This window comes from Chlorocebus sabaeus, chromosome 8 (assembly GCF_047675955.1).
Source record: "Chlorocebus sabaeus isolate Y175 chromosome 8, mChlSab1.0.hap1, whole genome shotgun sequence".
Taxonomy (NCBI): Eukaryota; Metazoa; Chordata; class Mammalia; order Primates; family Cercopithecidae; genus Chlorocebus; species Chlorocebus sabaeus.
The window spans coordinates 126,183,003-126,198,886 of NC_132911.1; the positions used below are offsets into that span (position 1 = coordinate 126,183,003).

Sequence of the window (15,884 nt, forward strand, 5' to 3'; positions counted from 1 at the left end):
CACAAATGCATGTTTTACCTATCTCCCCAAGCCTTATCTCCATTTCTACGCTTAGATAAAAATTCAGGAAGCTCCATAACTTAAACCTAAAAATCTGCATCTTTGCCTGGCATTTTACTTTGATATTTCATATCTATTGGATCCAGTTGCCACAGCTGAAATTTCAAATTCAATATCTTGTTACCTACCCAGAGCTTGTGTTTCACTTTGAAATTTTTGTTATGGAAAAAATAAGTTATCCCTGCATTCTTTGGGAAACATGCAAAACTTGAGGAGAAAGGGGCAGCAGAAGAAAAGAGTGGAGGAAATTTTTTTAAAAATAGAACAGAGTACAATGAGTTGTCATTTTCAGTGTCATACCACAATCACATGGATTACTTTGACTTTTGATAATTGTAAAAATAGACCAAATATATGTATATGCATGCACACCCACAACCATACACATACATTCTACTTAACTCTTATAGAATTAAATAAGAAACTTAAGTCTTCCATAATTATTTATGTTTTCAATACGAACTATATCAGTGATGTAAAAAAGTGAGCATCAACATACCAGATAAAACACAAACTTCCACATAAAGAAGCAATAGACTGAAATTTTTAAAAAATGAATGATGTGGCTGTTTCTACTTTTATTCTACCTCCACAAAGCAAACTTAAGAATTCATTTAGAGTGTGTTCTACGGATTTTATACCAAAAAACAAACAAATGAACAAACAAATTGATACCAGAAAATAGTGTGTGAGGGCCTACTATCCAATAATAATGCTATCAGTATACTGTTACCTGGACATTCACCATGGTGGCTTATTTTCTTTATGTTGACATAATATTATCTGATAGAAAGCAAGGCTTCTAAGAAATGTTATGCATTCATCTGTTAATCAGACAGCCACATCTTAGTGTGCACCAGAGTGCTGCCTGTGTTCCAGAATTTTTTTTTTTTTTTCGAGACAGTCTCGCTCTGTCACCCAGGCTGGAGTGCAGTGGTGTCATCTCAGCTCACTACAACCTCCGCCTCTCAGGTTCACACCATTCTCCTGTCTCAGCCTCCAAAGTAGCTGGAATTGAAAGCATGCACCACTACACCCTGCTAATTTTTGTATTTTTAGTAGAGACAGGGTTTCACCATTGAAACCTATTGGCCAGGCTGGTCTCAAACTTCTGACCTCAGGTGATCTGTGCACCTCAGCCTCCCAAAGTGCTGGGATTACAGGCATAAGCCACTGCACCCAGCCAGAATTGTTATATATTTAGATAGCATCCTGTATAGAGAGCTATAGCATTAAGTGCTGAGCACTGCTTAGAATGAAGGTCTAGCAAATTAGGAGTGCAAAAGTGCAAGGGATGGATGAGGATGATGAGAGTGGATCCTAAATATTTCTGTATTTAATAGCATCTCAAAATGATTAAGATTAAGCTAAAATACATTAATTTCCCCTACAAAACTGTTCTTCCTTCATTCTTCCATCCTTCTTAAGTGGCACTACCAGTTACTCACCAAGTTACTCAAGCCAAAAAATCCGTGAGTCCACCTAGATTTCTCTCCTTCAGCCTCCACATCAAATTCCACAGCACATCCTGTTGTTTGACACCATCTCCATATAATATCTGAGATCCATAAACATTTGTTGAGTCAATCAGTGAGTTCATTTTGGTCTGACTTAGGCTGTGCCTACACGACGCTAACATACTTAGAAGCAAAGTAAGAAACACAATCAATCATCCAGATATTTTATGCATGGAAGATTAAACCTTGAGACACTTGAGAATGTGTAAATAACTTGATTTCCTACTGAGTAACCTGAAAACATATCAACAGAGATATGCAAACTTAGATTGTCAAGTTCTCAGAGACTGAGTCTGTGTAAGACTTATTCTTCTTAGTCAATTCTAAGTATAGCACAGTTCATACATTGAGTATTAACTGTAATTTATTGAGTGTCTGCCATGTGCCAGGCACTTCACTCAAATGTTCTTGAGAGTAGTAAACAAGACACAGCTCTTGCCCTCATGCAGCTTACATTCAGGTGTTTACTTTGTATGATGAAGCAGTTGGAGAAAATAAACACAGTAATAAAAGTAAATAAGTTAATATACAATTATTTGGTTTACTAGAGACTTTATAATTACCCAAGAATTTTGTTAAAATGAAATCCATTAAGAGTTGTTTTATTTGTCTTTAATATGTATCCTCTATATACCAGGTACTGTCCTTGGTGCTAAACATACAGAAAGAAATGCAGTACCATTCCACCTTCTAGATGTTCACAAATAAGGGAAATTGAATGTACATAAATGAACATTTTACAGTCAATAAAAAGAGAAATACACATCCAGGATTAACTAGGTTGAGAAGTCTTCTCTTTCTCTTCCTATTTGAATATGAAGAAAAGATTATGAATAACATTAACTATAAACTAATGGATATCTGCCAATCAAAATTGTGGATTAGCATGAGAATCTAATAATCACTTTGCTAATAATAATGATTTACATGTATTAAGCATTCATACACAGTATCAAGTGTTGTTCATATATTATATAACTTGATTCTCATTTATGTTCTATGAGGTAGGTATTATTATCTCCAGCTTACATATGAGGAAACTAAATCTAAAAGAACTTAGGTAATATGCTGACACTAAACTTACACAATCTTTAAGTGGCTGAGCTGGGATTACAAAGATAATTCAAGCATTTTCCCCACAGTAGGGTCACCTGAGATGGTCTTCAAAGAAGAAGTAATTTTAGACATTCAGAGATTGAAAGGAAAGGCATTCCAGGTATAGCAAATAGTTTTACTTCTGACAACAACTGTGTGTGGGCCTGGCCCAGAAGAATGGGAAACAAATCTTTGGTAATCAGTGCTGAAATCAAAACCACGTATATTTACCTATATGATTATAAGCCCCTGTTCAACAAAGAAGAGAAATACACACAAGATTTTAGATAGATTTTGATAGATATTATAGTTTTTATTGAAATTGGCTTTGGATTTCCAATTCTTCTCCTAGGTTTACCCAAAGCCAAGACTGAAAAGAAATGACATTGAGGTAAGAAGGAGTAAACACTCTGAAAAAGAATTAAGCAGAAAACAATGGTTAATACATTTGGCAAGGAAACACAAAGGAAGCTCCACTTTGCCAAAGAGACTTAAAAGTAAAAATATGTTCCCACAAGGCATAGCAAGAAATTGACAAGATTTTACTCAAGATTATGAAATAGCTCATAACCACAATATCAACACTGAGAAATACATTGTTGAATCATCTGCCCCTCTCTTAGGAAAAGACAAACAGACTAGGCTTGGTACATCAGGAAGAAAATCCACAAATAATAGAGAAGAATTCAGACAGACCACTTATGGCTAAGGCAAAACTCACTGACCATATACAGAAAATCATGACACACGCACAAAATTTCAGTATCTTAAAAGATTAAAGATTTTCACATGGGAGTGGAGTGTTCTATAGTTAATTACTCATACATTTAGAGTTCCTACATCATAACATTCTTGTAGTTGGGTGAGACTCATTTTCATAGGTAATCTGATCAACAATTTTGGCCAAAACTCAGATGATTATTTTCTTTTCAAAGAGACCATTACCACATCTTCCAAGAAGGAGTTGCCCAACATCTCAGAAACGAATACAGATTAAGTTGCAGACACCTTCCAAACATCCATGTAAATCATGGAATTCAGTCTTGGTTCCCTAAAATGTGAGTTTTCATCCTCTGAAAACGTAACAGACAAAAATCTTCTGTTCACATACATAACACCTTGCTCTCTCCTACCCAAGGGAGGAGGGCCAACTTACCTGATTGGTGAGCCTGGCAGACAAATAGGAACATGTCTAGCTCAGCAGCTTTTTCCCTTCTATTGTGAAATCTACCTATTCCTGGAACTAGTAGAATTTGGTTCTGGACCAAATTCACCAGAATGTAAGAACTCATGAGTTACGGCTCATCTGTTAGAGTATTTTATTTCTGTGATTACATATTGGAGTTTCTGTACTAAATTTAAGGTGCTGCTTCTCCTTGTCTTCTCTGCAGAACTCAACTCCTTCTACTGGGTTAACTGTATGTCTAGAATTAAGGAGGCAACAATGGAAGGCTCCATCTTCTTCATGAATCCAAGGAGCATTCTATGACTTAGTTTTACCAATTATAGAGCTAACATTTATAAATCTCTATCTCTGTGACTCTTGTATCTTTTTATTAATTTGTTCCAAACACAAAATGAGCAGTCAGAACTATAAATAATTATCACTCCCCTAACCCCTAAAATAGTTATCCAATACAAAGATTCATAGATAAGCCTAGCAACTTTAAAAATCAGGCAATAGGAAGTAAGTGCCCCTTGGGTTTTGCTACTTATTCTGGACTCTTGTTTTGGCACCACCTCTTAAAATCACTGTAATCTCAAGCAAAGACTCACTCCCCTATAGTTTTTTCCTCATTTCTACAAGAGGGATAATAATAGTCCCTACATCAGAAGTTATCACGGAGCTTAGTTGAGCTAAGTACAGTGGCTGACACATAATACATACTGTAAATCTGTAATTAATATTAAGAAAATGTGTTTCTGTTAACTGAACAAACAAAAATTCATCATTAGTCTCGGGACTGAAAGAGGTAAAGAACAGGTACTAGAAGCATATTGAAGGAAAACAAGAGTCAATTTCTAAAATTGAACTCAATAATTCACATATAGACCATTAAGAGGACTACATTCACACCAGAAGAAATGTATTTATTTTCAAAGAAAATTTGAGTTGTTTTAGACTCATTGATCTAAGCACAGTCTAATATTAAATCAAAAGACTTCATTAAATAAAACAAATGGAATTTATTAATTCATCGTATAATTATTGTGTCTCTCTAAAGTGCCAGTTACTGCTTTAGTTGCTGAGGATACAGCAGTGAACATGACAAATATGAGTGTAAACACATACAAAGTTAAATGCTTGTTAATGAGCTATTCCCAGTACAATACAATATACTTTATCTAATGTCATTCTTATCCATCAGACTCTAAAATTGCCTCTAGCTTGTAACAAAAATGTGTTTATACAGATCTGTTCCTGCCCCTCCACTACCGCCAAGGAAACAACACTTTCCAAGACCACGTATTTTTCCTAGCAGTTATTTAATGGTTACAACTGGGGCAGATCACTAAAACTACTGTGCATATATGGATTTTTTTTTTTTTTGCTTACTTCAGACACGCAGCCCTTTTATTATTCCAGCAAAACTTTTATTATAATTAGCATGACTAATTAAATTTCAAGAAACAGTAGGCGTTCTTTTTCAAGTTCCTAAGATGACAGCATCCTACATCCACTGAGGAAAGAATCATCAGAAGCCAAATGCTGCTACCCAACTTGCCTTGCTCTGGCATAATTATTCCAGCTGTGAGTTTTTTTTAAAAAAAAGGACTTTAAAGGGGAATAGACATAAGGAAGCTCCTGAGCCTATTATCTGGAGACAAAAATATCTTAATCTTAATATCTGTTTTGTGTAACAAACTATTCTAATACTTAGTCATTAACACAAAATAGTATTATTTTCTCCCATAGTTGTGAGATTAATCTCATCTGGACCACTTGTGCAGTTGCAGTCAGGGGTAACCTGAGGCTGCAATAATCAGAAGTCTTAACTGAGTTAGACATCCAGCCATTCACTTAACTGGAAATTAAGGCTGGCTATTGGCTGGCAGCTCACCTGAGGATGCAGACTAGCTTGCCAACACATAGTTTCTCCATTTGACTTGCACTTCTCATAAAACAGTGGCTTGGTTCCCATGGCAAGCATTCCAAGTGATCCAGAAAGAAGATACAAGACTTCTTAGGATATAACCTTGCAAGTCTCAAAAGTCACTCCTGTGGCATTATATTGGTTAACAAAGTTGCTAATTTCATCCCAGTTTCAAGAGTACAGGAGAAGCTGTATGTGCGGATAGAGGAGAAAAATAAATAAATAATGGTGGCCATCTCTAGACGTTATCTACCACAGCCACGCTCTGGCCATTACAATTCATATCCAAATACGTAAATCACACTTACTTTACTCCCAAGACCTCCAAGGCTTCATCAACTCAAAGTCGAGGATGATGTCATCTAAATCAGATTCGAGTTTAGGTGAGACTCATGAGTGTAGCTCCTTGGTTTCAGCAACTTGAATACAGTTCCTCTCAAAATCTGTGAACTAAAGAGAAAAATTATTTCCTATGTATCTATCTAATGGTGATAAGATAAATAAAATAAACATATTAATTCAAATTCAGTGATGGGAAGGGTGTTGAAAGCACATAGAAGTCACTACCTCATAGCAATTCTGAAATTCAGCTAGGCATGTATCACCATTTCTTTGAAGATGATGCAGTCCTGCTGCCTGGGAGTTTGTGATTGTTGACCTTTTACTCTGTCATCTTCCTATTTTTAAACAATTGCCTTGTGTTTTCAGTTGAATAGGTTTTACAGCTTTCTTCTTATCCAAGAAAAGTTTGGGGTCCTGAGAGCTCTTTTCATTTTGAATTGTTATTGTCCTTTTAAGTTCAAGCCAATAGAACTTCAACAATATGGTTCTCTTACAAAGTGTGTGGATCTCCTATGAATCCTCTAATTTATTTCAACAGATAAAAGTTATACCCACGAATCTCTTTGAAACTTTACCCTCTCTGAACTGGGTTGAGAACTAGGTTGTTGAGGGCCAATGCCCTTTATGATGTGTCTAATTGAAGAGGGTCTCTGAGGCATGCCCTTAAAACTTTCTGAAGTCTAAGTAAAAGATCTTGCAACTATGCCCATAACTTTGCTTTCAAGTCATTTCTTATTTTAAGAACCTTTTACTCTGTGAAAAGGCTGGGAATAGAAACAGTTGTATTTTAAAACCCATAAAGCCATGTTTCATTTATACTTTCCCTAAATTCTACTTCAAAACCAAACTGTTCCTTTCTTAGTCCATTTCTCTCTAGCTTTACCTTATCACATATGCCTGAAAGCAACCAGTAATACCTTCAATACTCTGTCTGAAAATCACCTTAACAAAATTCACCAGTTCATTAGGTATGTTTCTATTTTCCATGTTACTTTAGAGGACAGTGTTGCCACACTTTCTGCTACACCATAACACAGTCCTTCCTTCTCAATTTTCTAATAACAAGTTCTTTGCTGTCTTGAAACCTTCATTTATGGGCTCCTCAAGGCTTTCCAAGCTTCTTCCAGACACCTGGTTCCAAAGCTAATGCCCATATGACTTAGGTTTCTGTTATAGCAGTATCCTGTTTTCAGTATAGCTTCTGTTGTGGCTAACAACACATAATAAATGTCTCATAACTTAGTAACTTAAAATATATGACTGTCTCTCATGGTTCTGTCAGTCGAATGGCCTCAGTTGGGCAGAAGCTGCAAGGATGCTTATGACCTTGGACTTAGAAATCCAAGTATTAATTCCTTCTCACCTGATTGCTCAACAAAGTCACTAAAACCAGCACAGGCCTGGAACAGTGGCTCATACCTCTAATCCCAACCCTAGGAGGCCAAGGTGGGAGGATTGCTTGAGTCCAGGAGTTCCAGACAAGCCTGGGCAACATAGGAAGACCCTGTCCCTACAAAAAATAAATTTAAACAAAATAGCCAAGCATGGTGACACACACCTATAGTCCTAGCTACTCTGGAGGCTGAGGCAGGAGGATCATTCGACCCCAGGAGTTTGAACTTGGAGCAAGACCTTGTCAGGTAAAAAGAAAAACAAGCCCAGATTCAAAGGGAGAAACTAGGTCCCACCTCTTAAGGTAAGAAGCAGAACATACATACAGATAGAGAAGAGATTGATGACAACTGTATTTGTGGATCATCTACAACAAAATTCCTTTATTATAAACACATTTTATAGTATAACAAATGGAACATAGAAACTAACTGTGGAATTTTTAAAACCACTACAATCAAATCATATTTATTATATTGTTTTAATCTGTTTCCCCAAGCTCTATTATTTTCCTTCCCTTGCTTACTCATTGTTTTACAAATGCTATTTTGTAATACTCCTAACCAGATCATTAGACAATAGAAGGTAGAAATTTGTCTTATAGTGTTTTGTATCTCTGGCACCTAGCAACCCTCTAGATGTAGTCATTCTTCAAAATGTACTCAGTAATTGCATGTTCAAGCAATAATTAAAATTTCCTAGTTTTTTTTTTTTTTTTTTTTTTTTGAGACGGAGTCTTGCTCTGTCGCCCAGGCTGGAGTGCAGTGGCCGCATCTCGGCTCACTGCAACCTCTGCCTCCCGGGTTCAGGCCATTCTCCTGCCTCAGCCTCCCGAGTAGCTGGGACTACAGGCGCCCACCACCTCGCCCGGCTAGTTTTTTTTTTTTGTATTTTTTAGTAGAGACGGGGTTTCACCGTGTTAGCCAGGATGGTCTCAATCTCCTGACCTTGTGATCCGCCCGTCTCGGCCTCCCAAAGTGCTGGGATTACAGGCTTGAGCCACCGCGCCCAGCCATTTATATATAATGTTATAAAACATTTTCAGGTACATTAGATCATATATATATAATACATATAATGATTGATATCCATAGCAACAACCTGCAGCTCCCAATTCTTTTGCCAAATAGAGATGAAAAATCTAGTATTGGAGGATATTGGAGCAGCAATGGAACTTAGGCTTGTCCTGAGCTCTATTACTGCTCATAGTGCTGTCTTCTTCCCCAATTTCTTCTAGTTGATTTCACTCCCTAAAGTTGGTTACATACATTGGTTTGTGACATGATACTCTAAACTTGTGAAAGCTATAAAGCACAATCAGAATAAGAAAACGAGCATTCCTTTACACAGTCCTTTACCAAAGAGTGACCATTGCCCATTTCCCTCGGCAATATAAAACCAGGAGTTATCATAGGGAAATTGCCTCTTAGGGATCCCTTCCACAACAAAAAATGAATATTAAGTTTCTCCTTTAAATTTTTATGTATACATGACTGTATCTACACAATCCCCCACTGGTGTTTTTAAAAGATCAGCTCTATATGAGTCCATACAACAGGGACAGAAGAAGGCATGCCATTTTCAAAGCTGAACTATCAAAGTAATTGCACAATTGCTTTTGCATCAGCCTAATAGTAGAGTTCACCATCACCTCTCTGCCCAGTTTCCTGTCACTAGATGACTGTTCTGTGCCTTATCAACAGCAGCTTCTGTACAGCACCATGGCATTCTTAATCTTTGCTAATTATTTTCTGCAAGATATTGTCCTGTTTTCAACTTTTTCCTTGTCAGCCACAACCAGTGCAGGGGTGGAAATGATTGATAGGCTTCTTTGGAAGCAGAATGAAGTAAGCAAAGCTGTAACTAGATGATCTTCCTAGTGGAAAAGATAGCTCCTCACCAGAACAAAGATGGTTTTTCAATGTAAATACTTTTTCTGCCATTTGTATGACTTATTAAACACATGGTGATAGAAGTCTGTAAATTCATTCGTTATCATTTACCTAATCACATGTTGGTGCTAAAGATAACACATGCCTCTTCTTCTAAGTTCCAGGTATTTCTACATTTCCTTAGGCCCCAAGTTTGTAATGCTTCTCCTTGATGCTCTTTACAATCTTAGAATGTATCTAGATAGATAGACAGGTAGATGATATAGATAGATAGATAGATAGATAGATAGATAGATAGATAGATAGACATACATACACTTGTGTGTACGTGTATGTGTGTGTGTGTTCGTGTGTGTGTGTGCTTGACAGAGACAGTGGGATACATACATATTTTTTCTAGGACTTCAAGGGACCACAGCCTTCTATTTGTGATATTAATAATATTAAGCTGTACATAAGTGAAAAGGTCTTTGACCTTTAAGTAATAGAAAATCCAATTCGAACTGGCATAAACATCCTGAAAAAGCATTAGCTCACAGAACTGGAAGTCCCAAAGTTAGATGACTTGTTTTGCAAACTTAACACAAAGGCTCTGCCAACTTCCGTGTGTAGTCTTTATTGTCAAGCTGATAAAATGTCCTCAGTTGTTCCAGACCTCACATTCTGACAACATCCATGTAAAGGAAGGTCATTTCTTCCTGTAACTCCTCCTTTAAGAGCAAATAAACTTCTTGAAAGCTCCAGCTACCTTTCTCATAAGTCTCACTGGCTTGAATGGGGTTATGGGTCCATCCTAAACGTATCCCAAGGAATGTATTCAGGCATCCCAAGGAATGTCATGTGATAATTGGCTTAGCCCTGCATTCCTGAACCAGTCATTGGAAACAGAAGATGAGATTATCCTAAGATCACTCAGATTCGCCTATAAAGCTGGGCAAGGGTTGGCTTCTCCTCAGACATGAGAACTGAAATCAAACCAACATTTTATGATGGAGAAGAAAGGAGAATAAAGTCAACATAAGTAACAAGTCTACCAGAGCTTGATTTGGCTAAAAACTGATTTGCAATGGATTTCATAAAAACATCCATTCAATCACAGAAACAGTGGACATATGTCTATTTTCTCATTAAAAATGGTTGGACCCCAGCCAAGTAGGTCTGTACTGGAGATGGTTTCAGACTTGATCAGGAAGCTAATTTATTGAAGCTCTAAATAAAGGGTAGATGGGGGCCAGGGAGGGCAGAAGAGAGAAGGAAAGGGAGGAACCCCAAAGGCAAGACCAAAGAAGTCAAAGACCAGGGGGAAAAAAAATCAAAAATTTTTTTTAATTAGATATATCCAGAAATGAAATGGCAGAGTGAAACATAGCTGGGAGTGAAAACAAACTATCCAGGACTATATCCCCTCACAGGACTGGGATGTCTTCCTACAGCTTGTTCCTTCTTGGTCCTTGCTTTTAATGCATGTGAAATTTAAGGTAGGTCAGACAGTTTCGCTGTGAGCAACTCCTCCTATTCCTCCTCACCCTGTCCATTTCAGGACCCAAGGTAGAATACAGAGCGCTAGGCTTCCTTGGGGTCCACAATGTGCCTAACTGAATTCAGCTCCAGATAATGAGACTCATTCTACAATAATTAAAATTCACTACTAAGCAGCTTTTTGGCTAAGACATTGAAATACAAATACATTAATACCTTCATTCATACCAAGCCTTTACTAGATATCTGCCATATGTAAGATGCTCTGCTGGGCACTAGAGATCACATGGCAGTCATAGGAGTGTGCTCTTCAGGTCCTCCTCAAGAGAGAACCTGGTGCGAGGACTGGAGTGAGTGGACAATGTCTAACTACTGTGCTCTCTGATCCACTGTGGTGTTCATGCTGAGGACATGCTGTCACTGAGCTGTCCCCAACCAGTGACCAAGTACAGCAGGGGTACCATAGTCAAGCCATTCCCACCCAGTGTGGGACTCCTCTAGCTGGTGATCTTTTCTCTGGAGCTTGCCATCAGCCTGGCTGAGACTTTCTCAAAGGCACCTTGTAGCATGAGAATCTTTCTACTCAATCTCCCTTCCTTTCCTCTCTCCCCTCACAGGAGTCAGACCTGCCTCACAGTCAGAGGCTCTCTCCAACAACTCCGGCTGCTTCTCCCCTTTATCCTTCACAGGTGTTTCTAACTCTGTGTTGGTGTCTATTTCCCAGAGGATCTGAACTGACACAGATCATAAGAGGTGTTAAGATGTGCTCTTCAGGCCCTTAACATCTATAGATGTTAAATCATAAGAGCTTGAAGAACCTTGATGTTATTTAGCTCAATCTCCTTATTTATTCAGCATCTTTTCTACAGCATTGTCAAAAATGTAAGCAGCAACTGTTTGAGCACTTCTGAGGACTGGAAGTTCCACAATCAGTAGGACAGTCCACTCTGTGCCTGCGCAACTTAGCTTCCCCACTCGTTAAACTGCCTCCTTGTTACTTCTCCCCACCGTGATTAGTTTTGTCCCCTAGGACCACTCATAGTGGGCTTATGTTTTCTTCACATAGTGACCATGAAGGGCAGATGCCTACTTAACCTTCAAATGCAATATACTTGGTTCTTCCCACTGTTATCCATTTGATATGATTGGCAGAGTCATAATCATTATGCTTGTTCTTTTGACACACCCAATTTCTCTATGCCTCTCTGAAAGTGTATCACCCACAGCTGCAAATAATCATTGTTTGTGTATTCTGCAAAATCCACTGTTACTCTAAGTACCACAAGCGCAGATAGCAAATCCCTGCTCTTCACTACATAGTTAATTCATGATAGAAACTCAATGTATGTTTATTGAATGAAGGAGCTTATTGAGCAGTTTATTGAGCAGAAGTAATTGAAAACGATACAGTGCAGGTCCTTTTGGTTTAGTCAAGATGAGCCCTCCACATTCTGTCTGAACGTAAACTGTCTTCATGGTAGGAGACTTCCTATCTCCCACTTGGCTGAAGGGTACAATAATCTGAGGAAATTCCTATCCTTCTAATTAAAGAGACAGAAAGAATAAAGGCAAGATATCAGAATCACTGAGGGCAAGTGAGCCTGATTACTAGTAAATATACCTCAGAAAATATTCTGAAATCCTACCAGTTTTGAGAATCATTATTCCCTCTGAGTGTAGACTGACTAGAATATGTAATTAAAGAGGAAAAATATCTGATCCTAACTTCTCTGGATGTTTTCAGGATATTTCATTTCTATTTCTTTCTGGGAAGACAATAATCAGAACATCATTTCTCTTGTTCACCAGGACTCTTTTATATTGTTAAGAGTGAACTATATGGGGGGAATTTTATGCCATTTTTTGCACATGCACAATATACTTGTACAGTATTTTATGGTAAACTACGCCAGACACCATGACTAGGTATATGTTAAGTGGAAGAGTAAATAGGGATTTTTTTTTTTTTCCAAGAGGTACAGGGTGAGCCTGAAGTTAGTTTAATTAACATTCTTTTTATTCTTTTATTTTAGATTTGAGGTATATATGCAGGTTCATTGTATAGGTAAATTGAATGTTACAGGGGTTTAGTGTTCAGATTATTTTGCCACCTATGTAATAAGCATAGTACCCAATAGGTAGTTTTTTGATCCTCACCCTACTCCCTCCCTCCGCTCTCAAGTAGGTCCCAGTGTCTGTTGTTCCCCTCTTGGTGTCCATGAGTTCTCATCATTTAGCTCCCAGTTATAAGTAAGAATATGTGGTATTTGGTTTTCTGTTCCTGTGTTAATTTGCTTAGGATAATGCCTCCAGCTCCATCCATGTTGCTGCAAATAATATGATCTCATTCGTTTTTATGACTATGTAGCATTCCATGGTGCATATGTACCACATTTTCTTTATCCACTCTACCATTGATGGGCATTTAGGCTGATTCCATGTCTTTGCTATTGTGAATAGTGCTGCGATGAATCTATGCACACATGAGTCTTTATGGTAGAACAATTTATATGCCTTTAGGTACATACACAATAATAGGACTGCTAGGTCAAATGGTAATTCTGCTTTGAGTTTTCTGAGAAATCACCAAACTCTTTTTCCACAGTGACTGAAGTAATTTTTACATTCCCACCAGCAGTGTATAAGCATTCCCTTTTCTCTGCAACCTCTCCAGCATCTGGTATTTTTTGACTTTTTAATAATAGCCATCCTGACTGGTGTGAGATGATATGTTTTTGTGGTTTTGATTTGCATTTCTCTAATAATTAGTCACATTGAGCATTTTTGCATATGCTTATTGTCTTCATGTATGTCTTTATTTGAAAAGTGCCTGTTCATGTCCTTTACCCTCTTTTGAATGGGTTTGTGTGTTTCTTGCTTGTTGGTTTGTTTAAGTTTCTTATAGATTCTGGATATTAGACCTTTGTCAGATGCATAGTTTGCAAATATTTTCTCCCATTCTGTAGGTTGTCTGTTTACTCTGTATTTACTCTGTTTCTTTTGCTCTGGAGAAACTTGCCAGTTTAATTAGGTCCCATCTGTCAATTTTTGTTTTTGTTGCAATTGCTTTTCACATCTTTGTCATAAAATCTTTGACAAGTCCTATGTCCAGAACGGTATTTCCTAGGTTATCTTCCAGGATTTGTATAGTTTTAGGTTTTACATGTAAGTCTTTCATTCATCTTGAGTTTATTTTTTATTTTATTTATTTACCTTTTTTTTTTTTTTTGAGACAGAGTCTCGCTCTGCCACCCAGGCTGGAGTGCACTGGCCGGATCTCAGCTCACTGCAAGCTCCGCCTCCCAGGTTCATGCCATTCTCCTGCCTCAGCCTCCTGAGTAGCTGGGACTACAGGCGCCCGCCACCTCGCCCGAGTTTATTTTTGTATATAGTATAAGGAAGGGGTCCAGTTTCAATCATCTGCATATGGCTAGCCAGTTATCCCAGCACTATTTATTGAATGTGGAGTTCTTTACCATTGCTTGTTTTTGTCAACTTAGTTGAAGATTATATCATTGTAGATGAGCAATTCGAGTTTTCTATTCTGTTCCATTGGCCTGTGTATCTGTTTTTGTACCAGTACTTTGCTGTTTGGATTACTGAAGCCCTGTAGCATTGTGTGAAGCTGAGTAATGTGATGCCTCTAGCTTTGTTATTTTTGCTTAGGGTTGTCTTGGCTATATGAGCTTGTATTTGGTTCTATATAAATGTTTAAATATTTTTTCTAATTCTGTGAAGAATGTCATTGGTAATTTGGTAGCAATAGCATTGAATCAGTAAATTGCTTTGGGCAGTATGGCCATTTTAACAATATTGAATCTTCCCATCCATAAGCATTAAATGTTTTTCCATTTGTTTGTGTTATCTCTGATTTCTTTGAGCAGTGTTTTGTAATTGTTGTTGTAGTGATCTTTCACCTCTCTGGTTAGCTGTATTCCTAGGGATTTTATTCTTTATGTGGCAGTTGTGAATGAGATTGTGTTCTTGATTTGGCTCTAAGCTTGGATGTTGTTGGTGTATAGGAATTCTACTGATTTTTGTACGTTGATTTTGTATCATGAGACTTTGCTGAAGTTATTTATCAGAACAAGGAGCTTTTGGGCCAATATTATGGGGGGTTTTCTATGTATAGGATCATGTCATCTGCAAACAGATAGTTTGACTTCTCTCTTCCTATTTTGATGGCTTTTCTTTCTTTCTTTTGCTTGATTGCTCTGTCTAGAACTTCCAGTAGTTGTTGAATAGAAGTGGTAAGAGACAGCATCCTTGTCTCGCTCTGGTTTTCAAGAGGAATACTTCCAGCTTTTTCCCATTCAGTCCGATGTTGGCTGTGGGTTTGTCATAGATGGCTTTTATTATTTTAAAGTGTGATCCTTCATTGCCTAGTTTGTTGAGGGTTTTTAATATGAAGGAATGTTGAATTTTATCAAAAGCCTTTTCTGCATCTATTAAGATGATCATGTGGTTTTTGTTTTCAGTTCTGTTTATGTGATGAATCACATTTGTTGATTTGCATATGTTGAACCAATCTTGCATCCTGGACATAAAGCCTACTTTATCATGGTGGATTAGCATTTTGATAATGCTGCTGGATTCAGTTTGCTAGTATTTTGTTGAGAATTTTTGTGCCTATGTTCATTGATGATACTGGCTTGAAGATCTATTTTTTGTTGTGTTTGTGCGGGGTTTTTGGTATCAGGATGATGATGGTCTCATAGAATGGGTTAGGAGGGAGTCCCTCCTCCTCATTTTTTTTTTTTTGGAATAGTTTCAGTAGGAATGGTATCAGCTCTTCTCTACATCTGGCAGAATGAAGCTGTGAATTCATCAGGTCATGGACTTTTTCTTGTTGGTAGACTTTTTATTAATGATTCAATTTTGGAGCTCCTTATTGGTCTGTTCAGGGATTCAATTTATTCCTGGTTCAGTCTTCAGAGGTTATGGTAACTCCAAAACCAAAGTACCTTCTTACCTGCAAACAATCACACTAGGTCCTCAGCAATGGTTCTTAA

General features: G+C 37.6%; 1 long non-coding RNA gene across 1 annotated transcript in view; it reads right to left on the reverse strand.

Annotated features, from left to right (window-relative positions):
- Positions 1-3,491: 3,491 nt before the first annotated feature.
- The window catches only part of LOC140712332 (uncharacterized), a 37,646-nt gene continuing 25,253 nt past the window's right edge, over positions 3,492-15,884 (reverse strand). The window contains exons 2-3 of the long non-coding RNA XR_012093863.1: positions 6,021-6,217; positions 3,492-3,723 (exon numbers count right to left, since the gene is read on the reverse strand). This is a non-coding gene — a long non-coding RNA (uncharacterized lncRNA). The remainder of the gene's footprint in view (positions 3,724-6,020; positions 6,218-15,884) is intronic.